This window comes from Pteronotus mesoamericanus, unplaced genomic scaffold (genome assembly GCF_021234165.1).
Source record: "Pteronotus mesoamericanus isolate MK-2021 breed Mesoamerican mustached bat unplaced genomic scaffold, CSHL_Meso_final scaffold_651, whole genome shotgun sequence".
In the NCBI taxonomy this organism is placed as follows: Eukaryota; Metazoa; Chordata; class Mammalia; order Chiroptera; family Mormoopidae; genus Pteronotus; species Pteronotus mesoamericanus.
In genome coordinates this window covers 31,973,064-31,990,000 of record NW_026555325.1, presented here as the reverse complement: position 1 = coordinate 31,990,000, position 16,937 = coordinate 31,973,064, and the positions used below count along the sequence as shown (strand labels likewise).

At 42.5% G+C, this 16,937-nt stretch overlaps 1 protein-coding gene across 2 annotated transcripts in view; it reads left to right on the top strand.

Annotated features, from left to right (window-relative positions):
- Nucleotides 1-561, top strand: part of TLK1 (tousled like kinase 1) — a 137,930-nt gene extending 137,369 nt beyond the window's left edge. For both annotated transcript variants that reach the window (XM_054562584.1, XM_054562583.1), the window contains one exon: nt 1-561. This exon is cut by the window's left edge and continues 1,606 nt beyond it. The gene's annotated coding sequence lies outside the window, so the exon portion shown is untranslated.
- Nucleotides 562-16,937: the final 16,376 nt, after the last annotated feature.

The following is a 16,937-nucleotide window of genomic DNA, read 5'->3' as shown; positions in this document are numbered from 1 at the left end:
CTATACTTACTACAGATTCTCCTTAATATTGTACAGTTTAGCCGTGGATCTTATTTCTGATGTTGCAAGCCATTTTGTTTTTCCATTGTACATACACACATTGTCTCTTTAAAATGCTGCTGAAAGTGTAGAGAATGTAGCCAAACAGTAATAAACAATGACAGTTAAAGTTTGGAGACTATGAAAATTACATTTGAATGGAGCTTTCAATATTTAGGATACTGGCTCTGACTTTGCTCCTTAAGAATCAGCTGAATAAATTCTTTAAGTATACTTCAAGACAAGTATAAAGTATTTTTCAAGACAAATATAAAGTGTTTCAAACTGTTCAAATGAACCTAATAACCATTATCAAGCTTAATCCTGGGTAAGTAACAGCACTATCAGGAATGGCGTAAGGCAGCAGTCCCCAACCTTTTTGGCAGATAGGACTGGTCTCATGGAAGACAATTTTTCCATGGACATGGGGATGGGGAACAAGAGGCGGAGCTCAGGAGGTGATGCGAGTGAAGCTTTGCTCACTTCCTACTGTGCAGCCCGGTTCCTAACAGGCCACGGACCAGTCCCAGTACCGGTCCACGTCCCAGTGGTTGGGGGCCCCGGCCTCAGGGCTGTACCTGCTTATCTGCAGATTAAGAAGAAATCCTATTAAAAATATATATACAGTATATAAATGGTAATGAAATGTTACCATGAACTCAGTGTTTTAGATGCTCCCTGAAAGTTTCTCAATGTTATTTTCATCTTTCCAAATCAGAAAGTACTGTGTTCTTACAGTAGCTTACTTGAAGTCCTGGATTATAAGAAAATGCCCAGTTTTGTTTAAAATGTTGGATATATGAGTTTAATAAGAGTTTGATTTGAATAAGTAGCATAGACCTAAATCACTGCTTTCCTGTATTATTTTCAAATGAATGAAAGTGAGTCCTAGAGTCAAAAATACAAGAAAAAAAAGGAAAATAAGCCATAAAAAGAAATTGCTTTCCTGGCCTGGGTGTTTAGGTAATCATTTAGAATCAAAGGTGTATAGGAGATGAATCAACTCACAGACTGTCTCTTCCTCCTAAAGTTTTTCCAAATGTTACAGATTTCGGGAATATGCCAGAAACCCAGCAGGTACAAGGTGACTAATTGAGTCAAACTGAATAGTGTTCTCTTCACATAAGAAATTGGTATCTATCACCAAATAATTTCAGTCACTCTAGCAATCTTTGGCTCTAACATCTTCTGCAGCATAAACTGTTTTCTGGTTTCCTGCATCCACTCCTCAGAGTTAAAGCACGTCTCTGGCCTAAGACAGTGGCAAGGCCTTCTCCCGTGGCTGTTGTACAGGTCTGATTCCCTGTAAGAGTCAGCACTGGGTGCAAGGTAAAATGCACAGTTTTTGCATATAATTTTAAAATCTTTCTCTGATGTGAAATAGCTTTAATGTGTGCACCTTGAGAAGAAGTAAGTGTAAAACCACCCTAATTTGTTAAGTTAGGAGTTGGGTAAATACTGGGCGGTTTGAAAAAAAATCCGCCCCCCGCCGGCTGTCATCCCTTTAAAAGGTTTAAATGATACATAAAATGTGAACAAATACTTGTACAAATACCTCATTACATGAAGCTAAAACGGTGGAGAGTTTCAGTGAAAGATTTAAAGAGGATATTGTGTGTTTTACTGTTCATTGTTACTCATTAAATACAATAATGTTATCAGATGTTACTAGCTATGTTTAATGGTAATGCAGACTGTCCAGTCCTTCAGGTTGTTACTTTTAGAAATTAATGACAGTGCTGTTTGTGTGTGAAAAAACTTTATGCCTTTCAAGTCACATTTGCAGGTCTTCCTCTAATCCCACTTTACATTTTTACACAGTACCTGATAAAATTTCCTCCCAAATATACTAAAATTTAATGTTCTGAAGGCATTTCAAAAAGTGCTTTATGAGCTAGTTTTTAAATATTACAACTCTTGGTTGTGGGCTTTAGGGATTCTACAACAGTTTTAGAATTCATATAACATCTATTTGAATTAGCTTTATTTCCTAGAACATGTACAGATTTATTTGCCTTCCCCCCTTTTTACCCTCCCCCTTTTTTGAGGATCTCCCCCTCTCCCCAGGGATTGTTTAGTGTTTGGGAAAGATTTGAGTCAATGTGTGTAAACCAACCTCAAAAATTTACATAGAGCCAAAAAAGAACTTTATAGAGAAATCCTCACTCATTTAAAGTATTAGGGCATGTGGATTACCTATGACTGTTTTAAGAAAGGCATACAATATGCTGGTTAAAAACTCAGATTTTGGAAACATTCTTTGGGTTCAAATATCAAATGTCATTTACTACCTGTGTTTCATGTTCCTCCTCTGAATATGAGGATAATAGTACTCACCATACAGAACAGAGAGTGGTTGTGAAGCATAAATGAGTTTACACACACAGAGCACTTAGAACTGTGCCAAGCACGTGGTATTACCATATATAATGAGCTGCTACTATCATTTTTAGGATGATGATAATTGTATTGCTTTTAACCTGCACATAAAGTGCAGTCTGTTTTGTTTCCTGTGATAATTTAGCTAAGAAGTCATTTCACAGTTCTTGACTCAAATGTCCAACGATGATGATTACCTGAAGATGGAAGGTGAGGGGGTACAGCACTTCGGGGTTGGGGGCAGCGGTAAACTGCAAACTATAATCACCAAAGTGATTGTCACCATGACCACTTGACGCTGCAGCTCTACCGTATTCTTCTAATAATAGCCACCATTTGAAGTAGAATAGGCGGTATCACCCCAACTTTACAGAGGAAGAAAGTTTAGAGGAGAAGCGAGTGGATAAGGCCACATAATGAGAAAGTAGTGTCATGAGCAGCACAGCCTCGGGAGTCCTGGAGCAAGGTCTCCACGTGCTGACACCTTGCCTTTTCAGTTTGAAACTTTAGTGCACTAGACCTCGATTTTCCAAAGGTGACAAAGCTGAATAGACATAACTGTCACCATGAAAAGCAAAGCTAAAGAATTCTTCAGCTGTTAGATGAGGAATGTCACGTGAGCCGTGCTTTGGCTGTTACACGTAAGAGGGCTTTAATGGGGCACAAATCTCTTCCCATTCTCACATTTGTGTTTCATAGCAAGTCGAGCTGGCTCTACCTAACTTAAGAGATTGGTTCACCTTCATCATCCTTGGCCCACTTTCATGAGCACAGAAGGTATATGCTATCTCCTCTCCCTGCAGTGGTACCAGTTTGTCTCTAATAAAAATTGGAAAACTCAGGCCCTGGCTGGTGTGGCTCAGCCTACTGAGAGCTGGCCTGAGGTCCAAAAGGTTGCTGGTTTGATTCCCCATCAAAGCACGTACCTGGGTTGCAGGTTGGATCCCCCGGTGGGGGAATGTGAGAGGCAGCTGATGGGTGTTTCTCTCCTTCCCTCCCTCCTCTCCAAAAATAAGTAAAATCTTTTTTAAAAATTGTCAAAAACATTAAGTCAGTAACTTTTTAAAAGGAGGCCCTGGAACTTGAGGGAAATGTCACCAGCTGTCCATACGTAGGCTCTAAACTTGGTTTCTAAAAAGCCTTCCAAATCGGAGGAGATACTCGTGGCCAGCACCAAGATCACAAGGGAGTAATCATGACGTCAAGTGACTCTTCCCTTGGTTTTAAAAAACCAGGTAATTAAGTTTAAATTTTTATTTAAATACATGATCCATTTTCATCTAAAGGACCTTAGGCTGCTCTCATAACCATTGCCTTGAGCTAAAGAGTAGATGAATATGACCATCATCTCACTGTTCTTAGTGGAGTGTGTGGTATGTTTGGATTGAGTATCATTAGCATGATCACAAAAATACTGAAGTTTTATTTCTAGTATATGATACGTACTCAGATACTAAAATGACCTGATCCAAAGAATGAGTATGGCTAATTCTTAATATTAGTCATTTGGGTGTTCAAAATTGTTACTCATATTGCATCGTAGAACATCTCTTTCTACGTAACATCTATGTAAGATACTCAGAAAAAGGATTCAAAGTGGGGAAGGCATGGAATTTGAAATCAGGCCTGGCTTGCATCCCAGCGTTGTTTAATCATGTGGCCTTCAAGAAGTCACTGACCTCTCTAGGCTTTCCTTCCACATTTCTAAGTGATGTGTACTAATAGCTCCAGCTTTGTAGGCACCTAGCACCCAGGGTGTGTTCAGAGGTCTCTCCAACTGATAACGGCCTGGGCTATAATCAGTCAGGACAAATGCTGGCCATCATTCAGAAGAAAGGGTCGAGATGCCCCGATCTCGGAGTCGCTGTGGGACGCCCCGAGGAGGGGGCTAGGAGGAGTTCAGGACGCAGTATTGCTCAACCGTTGTGGAAGAGATTCTGCGTTTTAACTCCTATTTGTGCATAACTACTTAGTAGGAGCCATGCTTGTCATAACTCGTGGGTTAGAGATCTAATGTCTCTGTTAACAACTGTCTCTATTCTTTATTTTAGGGATACTATTTGGACTCCAAGAATGTTTATGTTGAAGCCACTGTGCATATTAACATGATGGTCTATGGACTAACGTAACAAATTTTATGATAAAATCTTCCTTTATGATTATCTTAATTTCATCAGTGGGAATATTTTAAAATTTTATTCCTGTGAGCTTCCATCTGAGACATACAGAATAAATACATAGTTAAAAGTCAAAAGCCTAATAAGAAATTGAGCTTCCTTTATGGTAACCAGAGCAGAAACCTGTAGTAAATGCACAAAGAAAAGGATTGAAGCAAATACCTCACAAAGGAAAGCAAGAAAAGAAAGGAACTACAAAATAGAGAACAAAATGGTAGTAAGTACATGCGTACCAATAATTATTTCAAGTGTAAAAGGACTAAATTCTCCAAAAAAGAATGAAATTTAAGACATTTATGCTGCTTACAAGGGACTGACTTCACCTGTAAGGTCACACACAGACTAAACGTGAAGGGATGAAAAAAATATTCCACTTAAGTGGGGAGGTGGGGAAAGGGAAAGCTGGTGTACCTATATTCGTATCAGACAAAAAGACTAAGACAAAAGACTCATAAGCAACAAGGAAGGGCATTACATAGTGATAAAGGAGTCAATCCAACAAGAGGATATATAAAGACTTAAAAGGGAGAAATAGCAATACAATAATGGTAAGGGGACTTTACCACTCATAAATAGATCATCCAAATAGAAAATCAGCCTTATATAACATACTGAACCAGATGGAATTAACATATACGAAACATTCTATCCATAAGCAATAGAATACATTCTCAAGTGCACATGGACTATTCTCCAGTATAGAGCATATATTAGGCCCCAAAATAAATCAGTAAACTTTTAAAACATTGAAATAACAAAGTCTCTTCTTACCACAATGCATGAAACTAAAAACCAATTACAAGAAAAAATACACGTGAGGATTAAACAATATGTCACTGAATAGCCAATGGGTCAAAGGAGAAATTGAAGAAATATTGTAGATAAATGATAATGGAAGCAACACTCCAAAGGTAATGGGGTGAAGCAAAAGCAGATCTGACAGTGATGTTTATAGCAATGAATGCCTGTATTTAAAAAAAAAAAAGTAACAGCTTACCAAATAAACCACCTAACATCACATCCCCAAGAAATGAAGAACAACAGATGAAACCCAATTAGTGGAAGGAAGGAAATAAAGATCAGGGCAGAAATAAATAAAATAGAGACTAAAAAGACAATAGAAAAGGTGAAAGTAAGAGCTGGTTCTTTGGAAAGATAAACAATTTTTAGCTAGATTCACCCAGAAAATGAGAGGGACCAAATAAATCAGAAATGAAGGACATACTATAACTGATAATCACAGAAATACAAAAGATTACAAATTTGATGACCTACAAGGAATGGTAAAATTCCTAGAAACAGGACCTAACAAGACCAAATCATGAAGAAATAGAAAAATTTGACCAAAGGAATCTGCTAAGGAGAAAGAATCAGTAATCAAACACCTTCCAAAAGCAAGAGTCCAGAACAAGATAGCGTCAGTGGTAATTCTACCACACATATAAAGAGGAATTAACACCAATTCTGTAACTTTCAGAAAACAAGAGAACACTTACAAGCTCTTTCTGCAGGGTCAGCATTAGCCTGATCCCAAAAACATACAAGGACTACACCAGAAAAGAAAATTAGAAACGAACAGTCCTCGTAAACACATGCAAAAATTCTCAACAAAATGTTAGCAAACAAAATTCAACAATACATTAAAAGATCACATACCATGATCAAGTGGGATTTACTCCAGGGATGTAAAGATGGCACAAAATCCACAAGTCAATGTGGATTGCACTGCATTAACAAAATGAAGGCTAAAAACAGCATCTTAATAGATGCAAAAAAAAAAAAAATTGACAAAATTCAACATCCATTTTTTGTGATTTTTTAAAAGCCTTTATTTTTAGAGAGAATAAGGGATGGAGAAAGAGAAAGAAACATCAATGTGAGATAGAAACATTGTGCCTCTCGCACGCACCCATCCAACTAGGGACCTGGCCTGCAACCCAGGCATATGCCCTGGCTGGGAAATGAACAAACAACCTTTTGGTTTGCAGGCCGGCTCTCAGTCCACTGAGCCACACTAGCCAAGGCTATTTGTGATTTAAAAAAAACAAAAACACAAACTCTCAAAGTAGGTAGAGAGGGAAAGTACCTCCATATAATAAAAGCCATATATGAGATTAAAAGAAAAAGCCGTGGTACGTTTACATGATGGAATACTACAGAGCAGTAAAAAAGAAGGAAGGCGTACCTTTTACAACAGCATGGATGGAACTGGAGATGATTATGCTAAGTGAAATAAGCCAGTCAGTGAAAAACAAATACTGTATGATCTCACTCATTTGTGGAATCTAATGAACAAAATAAACTAATGAGCAAAATAGAATCATAGAAACATAGAACTGACAGCTGTGAGAGGGAAGTGAGGAGGTGAGAACAAGTGGAAAGAAGGCAAAGGGAGTAGCCAAAGAAGACATATACATGATCCATGGGCATGGACAACAGTGTGGGGAGTGCTGAGGGGGTACAGGGGGCTGGGTGGAGGAGGGTGAAGGGGGAAAACCTGGGACAACTGTAGTAGTGTAAACAATACAGTATTTTTTAAAAAAGCTATATATGCTAAGCCCACAGCTAACATCCTAGTCAATAGGGAAAAGCTAAAAGAGTTTACTCTAAAATCAAGAACAAGACAAGGATGCCCACTCACTACTTTTATTCAGCATAGTATTGCAAGTCCTAGCCAGAACAGTCAGGCAAGAAAAAAATAAAAGGTATCTAAATAAGAAAGGAAGAAGCAAAACTGCCACTATTTGCATATGCCATAATATTATATGTAGAAAACCCTAAAGACATTACCAAAAATTGTTAGAACTTATCAAAGAATTCAGTAAAGTTATAGGGTACAAATTAATATACAAAAATGTATTACACTTCTTTACACTAATCACAAACTATCAGAAAGAGAAATTAAGAAAATCCTATTTACAGTTGAAGAAACAAGGATAAGTTACCCAGAGATAAGTTTAACCAAGGAAATGAAAGACCTGTACACTGAAAACTTCAAAGATGTTAATGAAAGAAATTGAAGAAGACACAAATATATGAAAATATAGTCCATGCTCATAGACTGGAAGAATTGATATTGTTAAAATGTCTGTACTACCCAAAGCAATCTACAGATTCTATGTAGTCTCTACCAAAATTCCAATGGTGTTTTTCACAGAAATAGAGAAATCCTAAAATTTTTATAGAACTACAATTGAGCCAGAATAGCCAAAGCAGTCTTGAGAAAGAAGAACAAAGCTGGAGGCATCATGCTTCCTTATTTCAAACTACATTACAAACTACAGTTATCAAAACAGTATGGTATTGGCATAAAACTGGACACAGAGATCAGTGGAAAGAATAGAGGGCCCAGCCTACACCTGGTGGCTCAGCTGGTTAGAGCATCATCTCAACACCAAAAGCTTTCAGGTTCAATGCACAGTTGGGGTGTACACAGGAGGCAACTATTCATTCTCTCTCTCTCTCTCTCTCTCTCTCTCTCTCTCTCTTCTCCACTCCCCCTCTCTAAAATCAACAAACATATCCTGGGGTGAGGATTTTTTAAAAAAGGATCGAAAGTCCAGAAATAAACCCATGCATATATTGTGAATATATGACAAAAGAGTCAAGAATATACAATGGAAAAAGGATAGTAATCTTCAATACATGGTGTTGGAAGAACCTGCAGCCACATGTAAAAGAATGAAACTGGACCACTGGTTTATACTATAGGCAAACATTTAAGTGATGAAAGATTTGAACTTTAAACCTGAAACAATTAGACTCCTATGAGAAAACAGATGGTTTTCTTCTTGATACCAGTCTTGGTGAGAATTTTTTTGTATTTGACACCAAAAGCAAAGGCAACAAATGCAAAAATAAACAAGTGGGACTACATTAGATGAAAAAGCTGTGAAGCAATGGAAACCATCAGCAAAATAAAAAGACAACCTTCCAATGGGAGAAAATAACTGCAAATCATATATTTGATAAGGGGTGAAAAATCCAAACTATTTAAAGAACACATACAATTCAATAGTAAAAAATAATTCAGTTAAAAAATGGGCAGAGGATGTGAATAGACATTTTTCCACAGAAGACATCCATTTAGCCAGCAGGTACATGAAAAGATGCTCAACATCACTAATCATCATGGAAATGCAAATCAAAACCAAAATGAGATGCGGCTTTTATCAAAAAAGAAATAACAAGTATTGACAAGGATGTGGAGATAAGGGAACCCTGTGCACTCTCGGTGGGAATGTAAATTGGCGCAGCCACTATGGAAAACAGTATGGAGTTCCCTTAAACAATTAAAAACAATTAAAACAGAATTAAAACATGATCCCGAATTACACTTTTTGGCGTTTATCGGAAAAGAATGAAAACATTAACTTGAAAAGATATATGCACCCCCATGTTCACTGCATTGTTATTTACAATAGCCAAGACATGGAAGCAACCTAAATGTTCATTGATGGATGAATGGGTAAAGAAAGGTGATGTATGAGGTCTGTCCAGAAAAAGCCCAGCCATTGTTCATATAATGAGAATGGTTTGTGTGACATTGATGTAACCTGGCAGCCAAGGAGAGTGGACTGGAATGCGCATGTGTGAACAATGATGACTTCACTGTACTAGTCAGAGTGAACAGTGGATGCCTGCATCAAATTTTGCATTAAGCTTGAACATTCTCCATGGAAACTATTTGGATGGTTCAGAAGGCTGCAACTATGGGCAACTGGTGATTGGCAGCTTCATCATGACAACGTACCTGCTCATGCATTACATCTTGTGCAGAGTTTTTTGGTGAAACATCAAGCCACCCAGGTGACAGCCCCCTACAGCCCAGATTTGGCACCCTGTGACTTCTGGCTTTTCCCAAAAGTAAAGTCACCTTTGAAAGAAAAGAGATTTCAGACCATCAATGAGATTCAGGAAAATACAACAGGGCAGCTGATGGCGATTTCAACAAAGGATTTTGCAGAGTGTTTTGAACAGTGGAACTGGCTCTGGGAGAACTGTGTGAGGTCCTAAGGTGCCAGTTTGAAGGTGACTGAAGTATCATTGTCCTATGCAGAATGTTTCTTGTGTCTTGTATCTTCTTCAATAAATGCCTCTATTTTTCATAGCACATGGATGGATACTTTCTGGACATGCCTTGGACACATGCGTGCACATGGTGGAATATTATTCGATCATTAAGAAGTAGGAAATTTTACCATTTGTGACAACAGGGATGGATCTTGAGACTATATACTAAGTGAAATATGTCACACACAGAAGGCAAATACAGTATGATCTCACTTATGTGTGGAATTAAAACAACAACAACAAACAAAACGAGCTCATAGATACAGAAAACACATTGGTGGCTGCCCAAGGCATGGGTGGTAGTAGGTTGTGAGTAGGCAAAATGGGTGAATGGGGTCAAAAGTTACAAATACCCAGTTCTAAAGTAAGTCCTGGGATGTAGTGTACAGAATGGTGAGTATAGTTAATAATACTGTATTTATATTTGAAAGTTGCTAAGAGCATAGGTCTTCAAAGTTCTTATTACTGTAAAAAAAAATTTTGTAATTTGCATAATGACAAATGTTAACTAGACTTATTGTGTTGATCATTTTGCAATATATAAAAATATATCATTATGTTGTACACCTGAAACTAATATATGTCAATTATACCTCAATAAAAAATTACTTCACCCTAATTTACTTATCTGCAAATACAGACAAAAGAGTCTAATACATACATTATTTTCTTCAAGGAAAATAAAGGTTGTTGGGAAAATCAGACAAGAAGTTAACATAAGTGGTTTCATTGGGTTAGCCAAAAATTCATTACGTTTTTTCTGTACGTTGGCTCTAGTAGTGCTTAGTTGTCTTTAACTTCATTCAAAATAATTTTGTTAGATTGTATTGTGACAGCTGTCATATCAATGTGCCTTTAAGAAAAAACATCAAAATTGGTGAATTTCTGTGCATTTTAATATTGAAGATGGAAAAAGACACGCAACATTTTTTGCATATTATGCTTTATTATTTCAAGAAAGGTAAAAATGGAACTGAAACACAAAAAAAGATTTGTGCAGTGTATGGAGAAGGTGCTGTGACTAATCAAATGTGTCAAGAGGGGTTTGCAAAATTTCTTGGTGCTATTGACATGTGCATTCAAAGACTTTTAGCAGCACCCCTGGCCTCTACCCACTAGAAACCAATAGCAGGAGGTAGCTGACCAACTGAAAATATCCAAATCAATGAAGTTATTGGGGAAATGAAAAATGTGTCTTTTATTTTATGGAAAAAATATAACACTTTCTGGCCAATCCAATAGTTATGAATAGATTCAAGTAAATCATGAAGGATTTTTAAAATGGGAAAACATATTTAAAATCTACAGGCTGATAATTAACAGTTCCATCCTTTACAAATGCTCTTTGAGAGTTTACATAAATAGTGCAGTCAGGAATGCTGTAAAATGGGTCACCTTGTCTAGTCTAAAAATTCCTCAATGGTCCTTTTATTCATCCAGCAAGAATTTACAGAGCATATATGCTATGGCCGACACTTTTTGAGGCTCTACAGAGAAAGAAGAAAGCAGGAAGTGTCCCTGTTGGGCATAGAGGCCAACAGGGAGACAGAATGTGGAATTACACTGTGGTAAGACAATAATGTGATATGTGCTACCAAAAAACCAAAAAGAGCCACTTACAAAATGTCAAAGGTCTATGCTACTCAAGCAAAACTAACTAAAATCATTTTACTGTAGAAACTCCTCACTTTGAAGATGAAATAATATGACACAGTCATATCCCCCAAATTATTGGAAGTGCAAACGTATGCCCTAGGCACATTGAGAATATTGGTAATAATAGCTGGCAATAGCCCAGGTACTTAGGGAATTCTAATCTGAAAAAAACTCATAGATACACTCAAATCCTGTTCATTCTCCTTGACTCTTCAAACGAGAAACTTTAGAACAAATGTAAGCTAGCCCTGAGAAATAAGAAATCGCTTAAGCTAAATATCCTTCCTTGGTAATTCTCTAACAAGGTTCTCAAATACTTGGTTCCATTTTTATTACATGTATGAACTTCTCAGATCCCTAGATGGTTATATTATTGATACAACCACAGTATTCTTCTAATGCTTTTGCCAATGTTTTATCAAATGCAGTTCTCCCCGGACACCATTGTTTTCTTCTTCTTTTTTTAAAATCCTCACCTGAGGATATGTTTACAGATTTTAGAGAGAGAGGGAGAGAAGGAGAGAAGGAGGGAGGAGACCAGGAGAGAGGGCTGGCCAGGAGGGGTGAGAGAAACATTGATGAGAGAAATACTGACTGGTTGCCTCCCATTTGGGACCAAACCCACGGCCTAGGTATGTGCCCTGACCAGGAATCAGCATCCACAACTTTTTGGTGAACAGGGCGATGCTCCAACCAGCTGAGCTTAGGGCTATTTTCCTAACCTAAAACAAAGCAGAGAGCTGCTAGTTTGTGACATGCTCAGATATTTTAAATACTATATTTTTTTCTCAGCGTTGAGAACTTTTAATTGTCCCTATTTGTTGTAGGTAAAAGAATAAATCTTTGAACAGCATCTTTTGAAAGCAAAAACCAATCAAATAGACTCCTTTATTAATTTTTTAAAATTCTTCTTTAAAAAAGATTTATTTTTTTACTTTTAGAGAGAAGGGAGGGAAGGGAGAAAAAGAAGAGAAACAGCAATGAGCACGAGATACCTGAATCGGTTGCCTTTCTCACGACCCCCAACAGGAACCTGGCCTACAACCTAGGCATGTGCGCTCCCTGGGAATCAAACTGGCGACCTTCAGGTTCTCAGGCCGGTGCACAATCCAAATCCACTGAACCAACCAGCCAAGGCTAGAGACTCTCTTTAGATTCAATTACTGCCCATAACTTATTGTACTAATTGTTTACTCTTGAGCAAGAGAGGAAGCCCCTAAATCCGAAAACCAAAAACCAACCCAGTAGGTAACAAAACCCATTGTTTTTCACTCCCCGCCCCGCCCCCCTTAGGTGGGGAATGAGAGGATACAAAGCCTTTGACTTGGGCGCCGGAGGCAGAGCAACAGGTGCGAGCAGCCCTTGCCCTTTAGCCGCCCCAGGTCGCGTTCCGCACACCTGCTGGAGACTCCACTCTGGGGCCCCCAGACAGCTCTCGCCCCCGCCGGCGCGGGGGATATGCTCTTTGCCCGAGGAGGGTCGCCGGGCTGGAGAGGGACGTTGAGGGCCAGGGCCAGGGCACCTCAGGCACGCCCCTGCGTTTCGTGCTCTAAGGTAGCCCCCACCACATGACCTCCCTCCTGTCTGGGTCTCATGGCCAGACCCCCGGCCAGGGGAGGCCAGCTCCCGACCGCCCGTGGTTCCGCAGAGGGGCCAGGGCCTGCTGTGCGCGAGGCACGTGCTACGTGCTCTGGGCACACCCTTAAACCAGGGGCCCTGACACCGAGGTGTGAGGACAGGTGGGTGCGACCTCCTGAAATGTCCCATTGTAGCCCTTTCTCACCTGAGTCATCCGCTCCGAGTCCGAACCCCTCTCTCTGCCTGTCCGCGGGGGCGGGAGGACGCCCGTGCCCGGGGGCTGCAGCCCAGGCACAGGCCCCTCCTCCAACTGCGCGAGCGTCCCCGGGGCCCGGCCATTAAATGGCCAACCTGAGACCAGGCTGGCTCAAGGCGGGTTCTTTTCACACACCAAGAGACCTGATGCCTGCCCTGTCTTCTTGTTGAAAAACAAAAACAGTGGCATGTTCAAACCTGATGAAATGAGGGTACTTTTAGCTCTGGTTCACGTTCAGAGCGTCCCCTACAAGTCACGGGCCCGGCAGTGACCTCCTCCCCGCCCTCCGGCCGCCTCAGGAACGCGCGCGGCTCCCCGCGATGAGCTGCTCCACCCACCCCGTCCCCACGTGGCACAGGGTGCGGCCACGCTGAAAAAACGAGGAGCGGTGCCTAGTTCCACGTGCCAGGCCCAGCTCCGCCCCCAGCCGTGAGCTCGAGGGAGCGCCATTTAATGAATTTCACTCTCCTCGGCTATAAAACTATTAATCGAGGGAAAGCTCCCAGGTCTCCCAAGCTGCTTTTCTGCCTCCATAGAAGTCGGCATTTTTAAAAAAGCAGCCAGGGTTGAGCAGCACTAATCTGTGGGTCGCTTTAAGGAGCCAGGAAGGAAGGGTTGCCTCGGCTGGAGAAGACGCAGAGGCGTCACCCCACCTGGCTCCGGGCCCTTCGCAGACTGTGAAGATGGGAGAAATTGAAGGGACTCCCGGCCACGCCTAGAGCAGGGCCTTGAGGGTGGGCCTTGAGGTGGATTGGGAGGCAGGAGACCTGGGGCATGACAGCGCTTTCCCTGGGCTTAAGTTTCGTTCGGGATAAGATCAGATGCTAAGGTGTCCCCCCCCCGGCCCCCCCGCAAGCGGTCCCCTCTGGGGTGACGGTGGACGCCTTCCTCAGGGATGCCACACCTCTCCCTCCGGGTCAGAGAGCAGCCGCCAACAGCTCCGCCTGCATCTGGTTTTTAAGTCTATGTATCACCTATTTCATTGTCCAAAGGCTATCTGTTTACTAAAAGGAAGGATTTTCAAATGACCGATCTTCGTAAAGGGCAAGCTCTTTACTTCTCTGCCCCAAACACAACAAAACTCCCTAGACGGTCCGGTCTGAGACTCCTGGGCCCGGCACCCGAGGCCTCGCAGGATCCGGCCCTTCGCTCCTCCAGCGGCAACTGCTACTTGTCCACATCGCTTTCCACGTCCCAGGCGCCCAGAGCAACTCCTGATGCCAGAAAACACTGTGCTACACACCTTCACGTCACGGTGGAGGCCGTTCCCTCCGCCTGCAACGCCGCTCGGCTTGGACGGCCCGAGAGCGCCTCTGTCCGTGCTCCGAGGCCCTGCCACCACCTCCCCGCGAGAGCCCTCCCCGACCTCCTCAGACGGAGTTGTTCTGCCCCGTGCTGTTCTGTCCTTACACTCGTCATACTGGCCACTAAACCGCTAGTTTAGAAGCAGCGTGGTGGAACGCCTTTGGATTCTGGGGACACCTGGGGCCACACTCAGCGGCCCCGCTTTGGCGAGACTGGACCTGCCTGTGAAGCAGGGATACTTGCCTTGCGGGTCTGAGGGGGGTGCAAGCACCCAGCCTTGGGCCAGGCCCGGAGTCTGGTCTGCCCTCGAGGGGCTGTTGGGCGGTGGGAGGTAGCGCCGATCACAGGCCAGGCTCTAAACTCAGGGGGAAGCCTGCGGGGTTAAGGGGCCAGAGCGGAAGGGCAGGGAGGGTGTGGGCGGGGAATGGTGGGGAGCAAGACCCCTGCACCTACCTCCCTTACCAGGGCACTTAGATTCCTGGGGTTTCTTGAAGTGCCTGAGGGGTTCACAGACACCCGAAAGGTTTTTCATCTTTATCTTAATCCTCGTGTTGATGATACATTTATTTTACAATGGTGCTGAAAAGGGAATTCTTTCGGTGGTTGCACCCAGGCTTTCTGCAGCCCCCACCCAGGTACAGGTGCAGTGGAAGGGAAGCAGGAGACTAACCCCCAGAGACCTTTTCCAAAAAAACAGAAAGCGCCCCCACCCTTAGGGCTGCTCCCGCGACGCCCCAGCTCCGCCCAGGGGCCCTGCAAGGCCGGCACGGAGACCCCGCGGCCTCCGACGGGGCGCGGCTTTCCCGGGCTCGGGATGCCACCTGGTGGCCGCGGCGCGCACTGCGGCCCCCGCCGGGCTCATTTCCCTGCGCACGTGGGCCGCGGGGAGAACAGGAGTTTCTGGGGGAAAGTCGATGTTGGGCACTGCGGACGCCCACCGTGTAGGGACGGAACTGAGGCTTGGGGCCGGACAGACCTACCTGGAGTCCGCTCCTGGTCCAGTGCTTTCCTGCTGTGGGAACTGGAGGGGGTTTCTTATCTGCTAAGTGAAGATATCAGTAACACATGCTGGGATGGCCGGGGAGAACAGGAAAACTCGCCCAGCTTGGTGCTTGGCACCTGCTGTCACCTTTAAATTGATTCCTGTTTTCTCACTGAAGTTTATTTCTAAAGATAGCCTTATCCGAAGCACCTGTTTTTGTTTTTAATCCATATTAAGGTATATACGTCGGTACTGAAATTAGCAGAATTTTCCTCCGTACACCACATTCAGCAACGGGAGGTCATGGCATCCGGTCTAGAACCGGTGCCTGCCCAGGCGCCCCTCCCCCACTGCTCTCCTTCCATATTCCACCCACAGTAGGTCCTCACCTGTCCCGTCCTGGAGCACAGCAACACCAGGGGAACGAAAAACCCACTGGGTTTTTTTTCCTCCTTCAGGTTATACTGTTTGCCTAATATAGATCTGAATTTGGAAAAAATGTATTTCACTGTCTCTAAGGTTATATACCCTTTTCATTTCCGATAATTTCAAGAAGAGAAAAACAAAACTTGGCAGAGGCCAAGGTGGGTAAACGCGTTGTGTATTAAGATCGGAATGAGCTCCCAGTTTCTGGACTCAATACAGCAGGAGCCTGTTTCTTGCTTTTTATTCAGCTCCCTAACAAGACAGATGGAGTTTGCTCTCACATTCATGTTGTTCCCCCTTACCCAAAAGCACACCGGTTCGGCTGCTGATCTTAAAATGAAATGTTAGAACTGTGTATGCTTCGTGTACCCAACATTATTTTTGGAGATCTGAATGCCAAAACAATGTCTAGAGTCAACGTAGTCTTGCCACCCTGTCCCTGGGTCTCTTTCCACTCACCATAGATGTCTGAACCACACAGTGACATTTCTGGCCAAAGTGATTTATAAATACACACAGACCAACACTGTGTTGTGATCTGCAGTTTAGTAAGGCAAGCATCAGTGATAATCCTAATCTAGGACCATTGTTAGGGATTATTTAGCAGAGAGCTCCCTCTGCATGTGACTAGTCACGTGCTCTTTTTAAACGCTGCTGGACGTTACCAGCGCCAGGATCCAGGATCCGCTCCCCACCGCCCATGAGGCAGTCCTGGCTCTCTGTAGGTATCCCACTTCTCTGCATGGAAATAACCTTACTGCTTTTGTTGACTAAAAACTAATTCAAATCTGTTTTTTAAAATTCTGGCAATACACCAATGTGTTTGAGAAGAAATGAGAAGTTCCATAGCCTCATCCCAACCACTATAATTCCAGTGTTTGTGGGAGATGCTTCCCTGCAACCTCAGGCTGACTTATTAGTTCCAGTGTCAGACCAGGCCAGCCTGGCCCAAGCTTAGCAAAGGTGACCGCTTCCCTCTACAAGGACGTTGAGGCTGTAGTGAGTAGAGAGAAAGCCATTCAGGTATTCAGGACCTCTTAGTACCTACTCCTTGATGCCTAGAAAC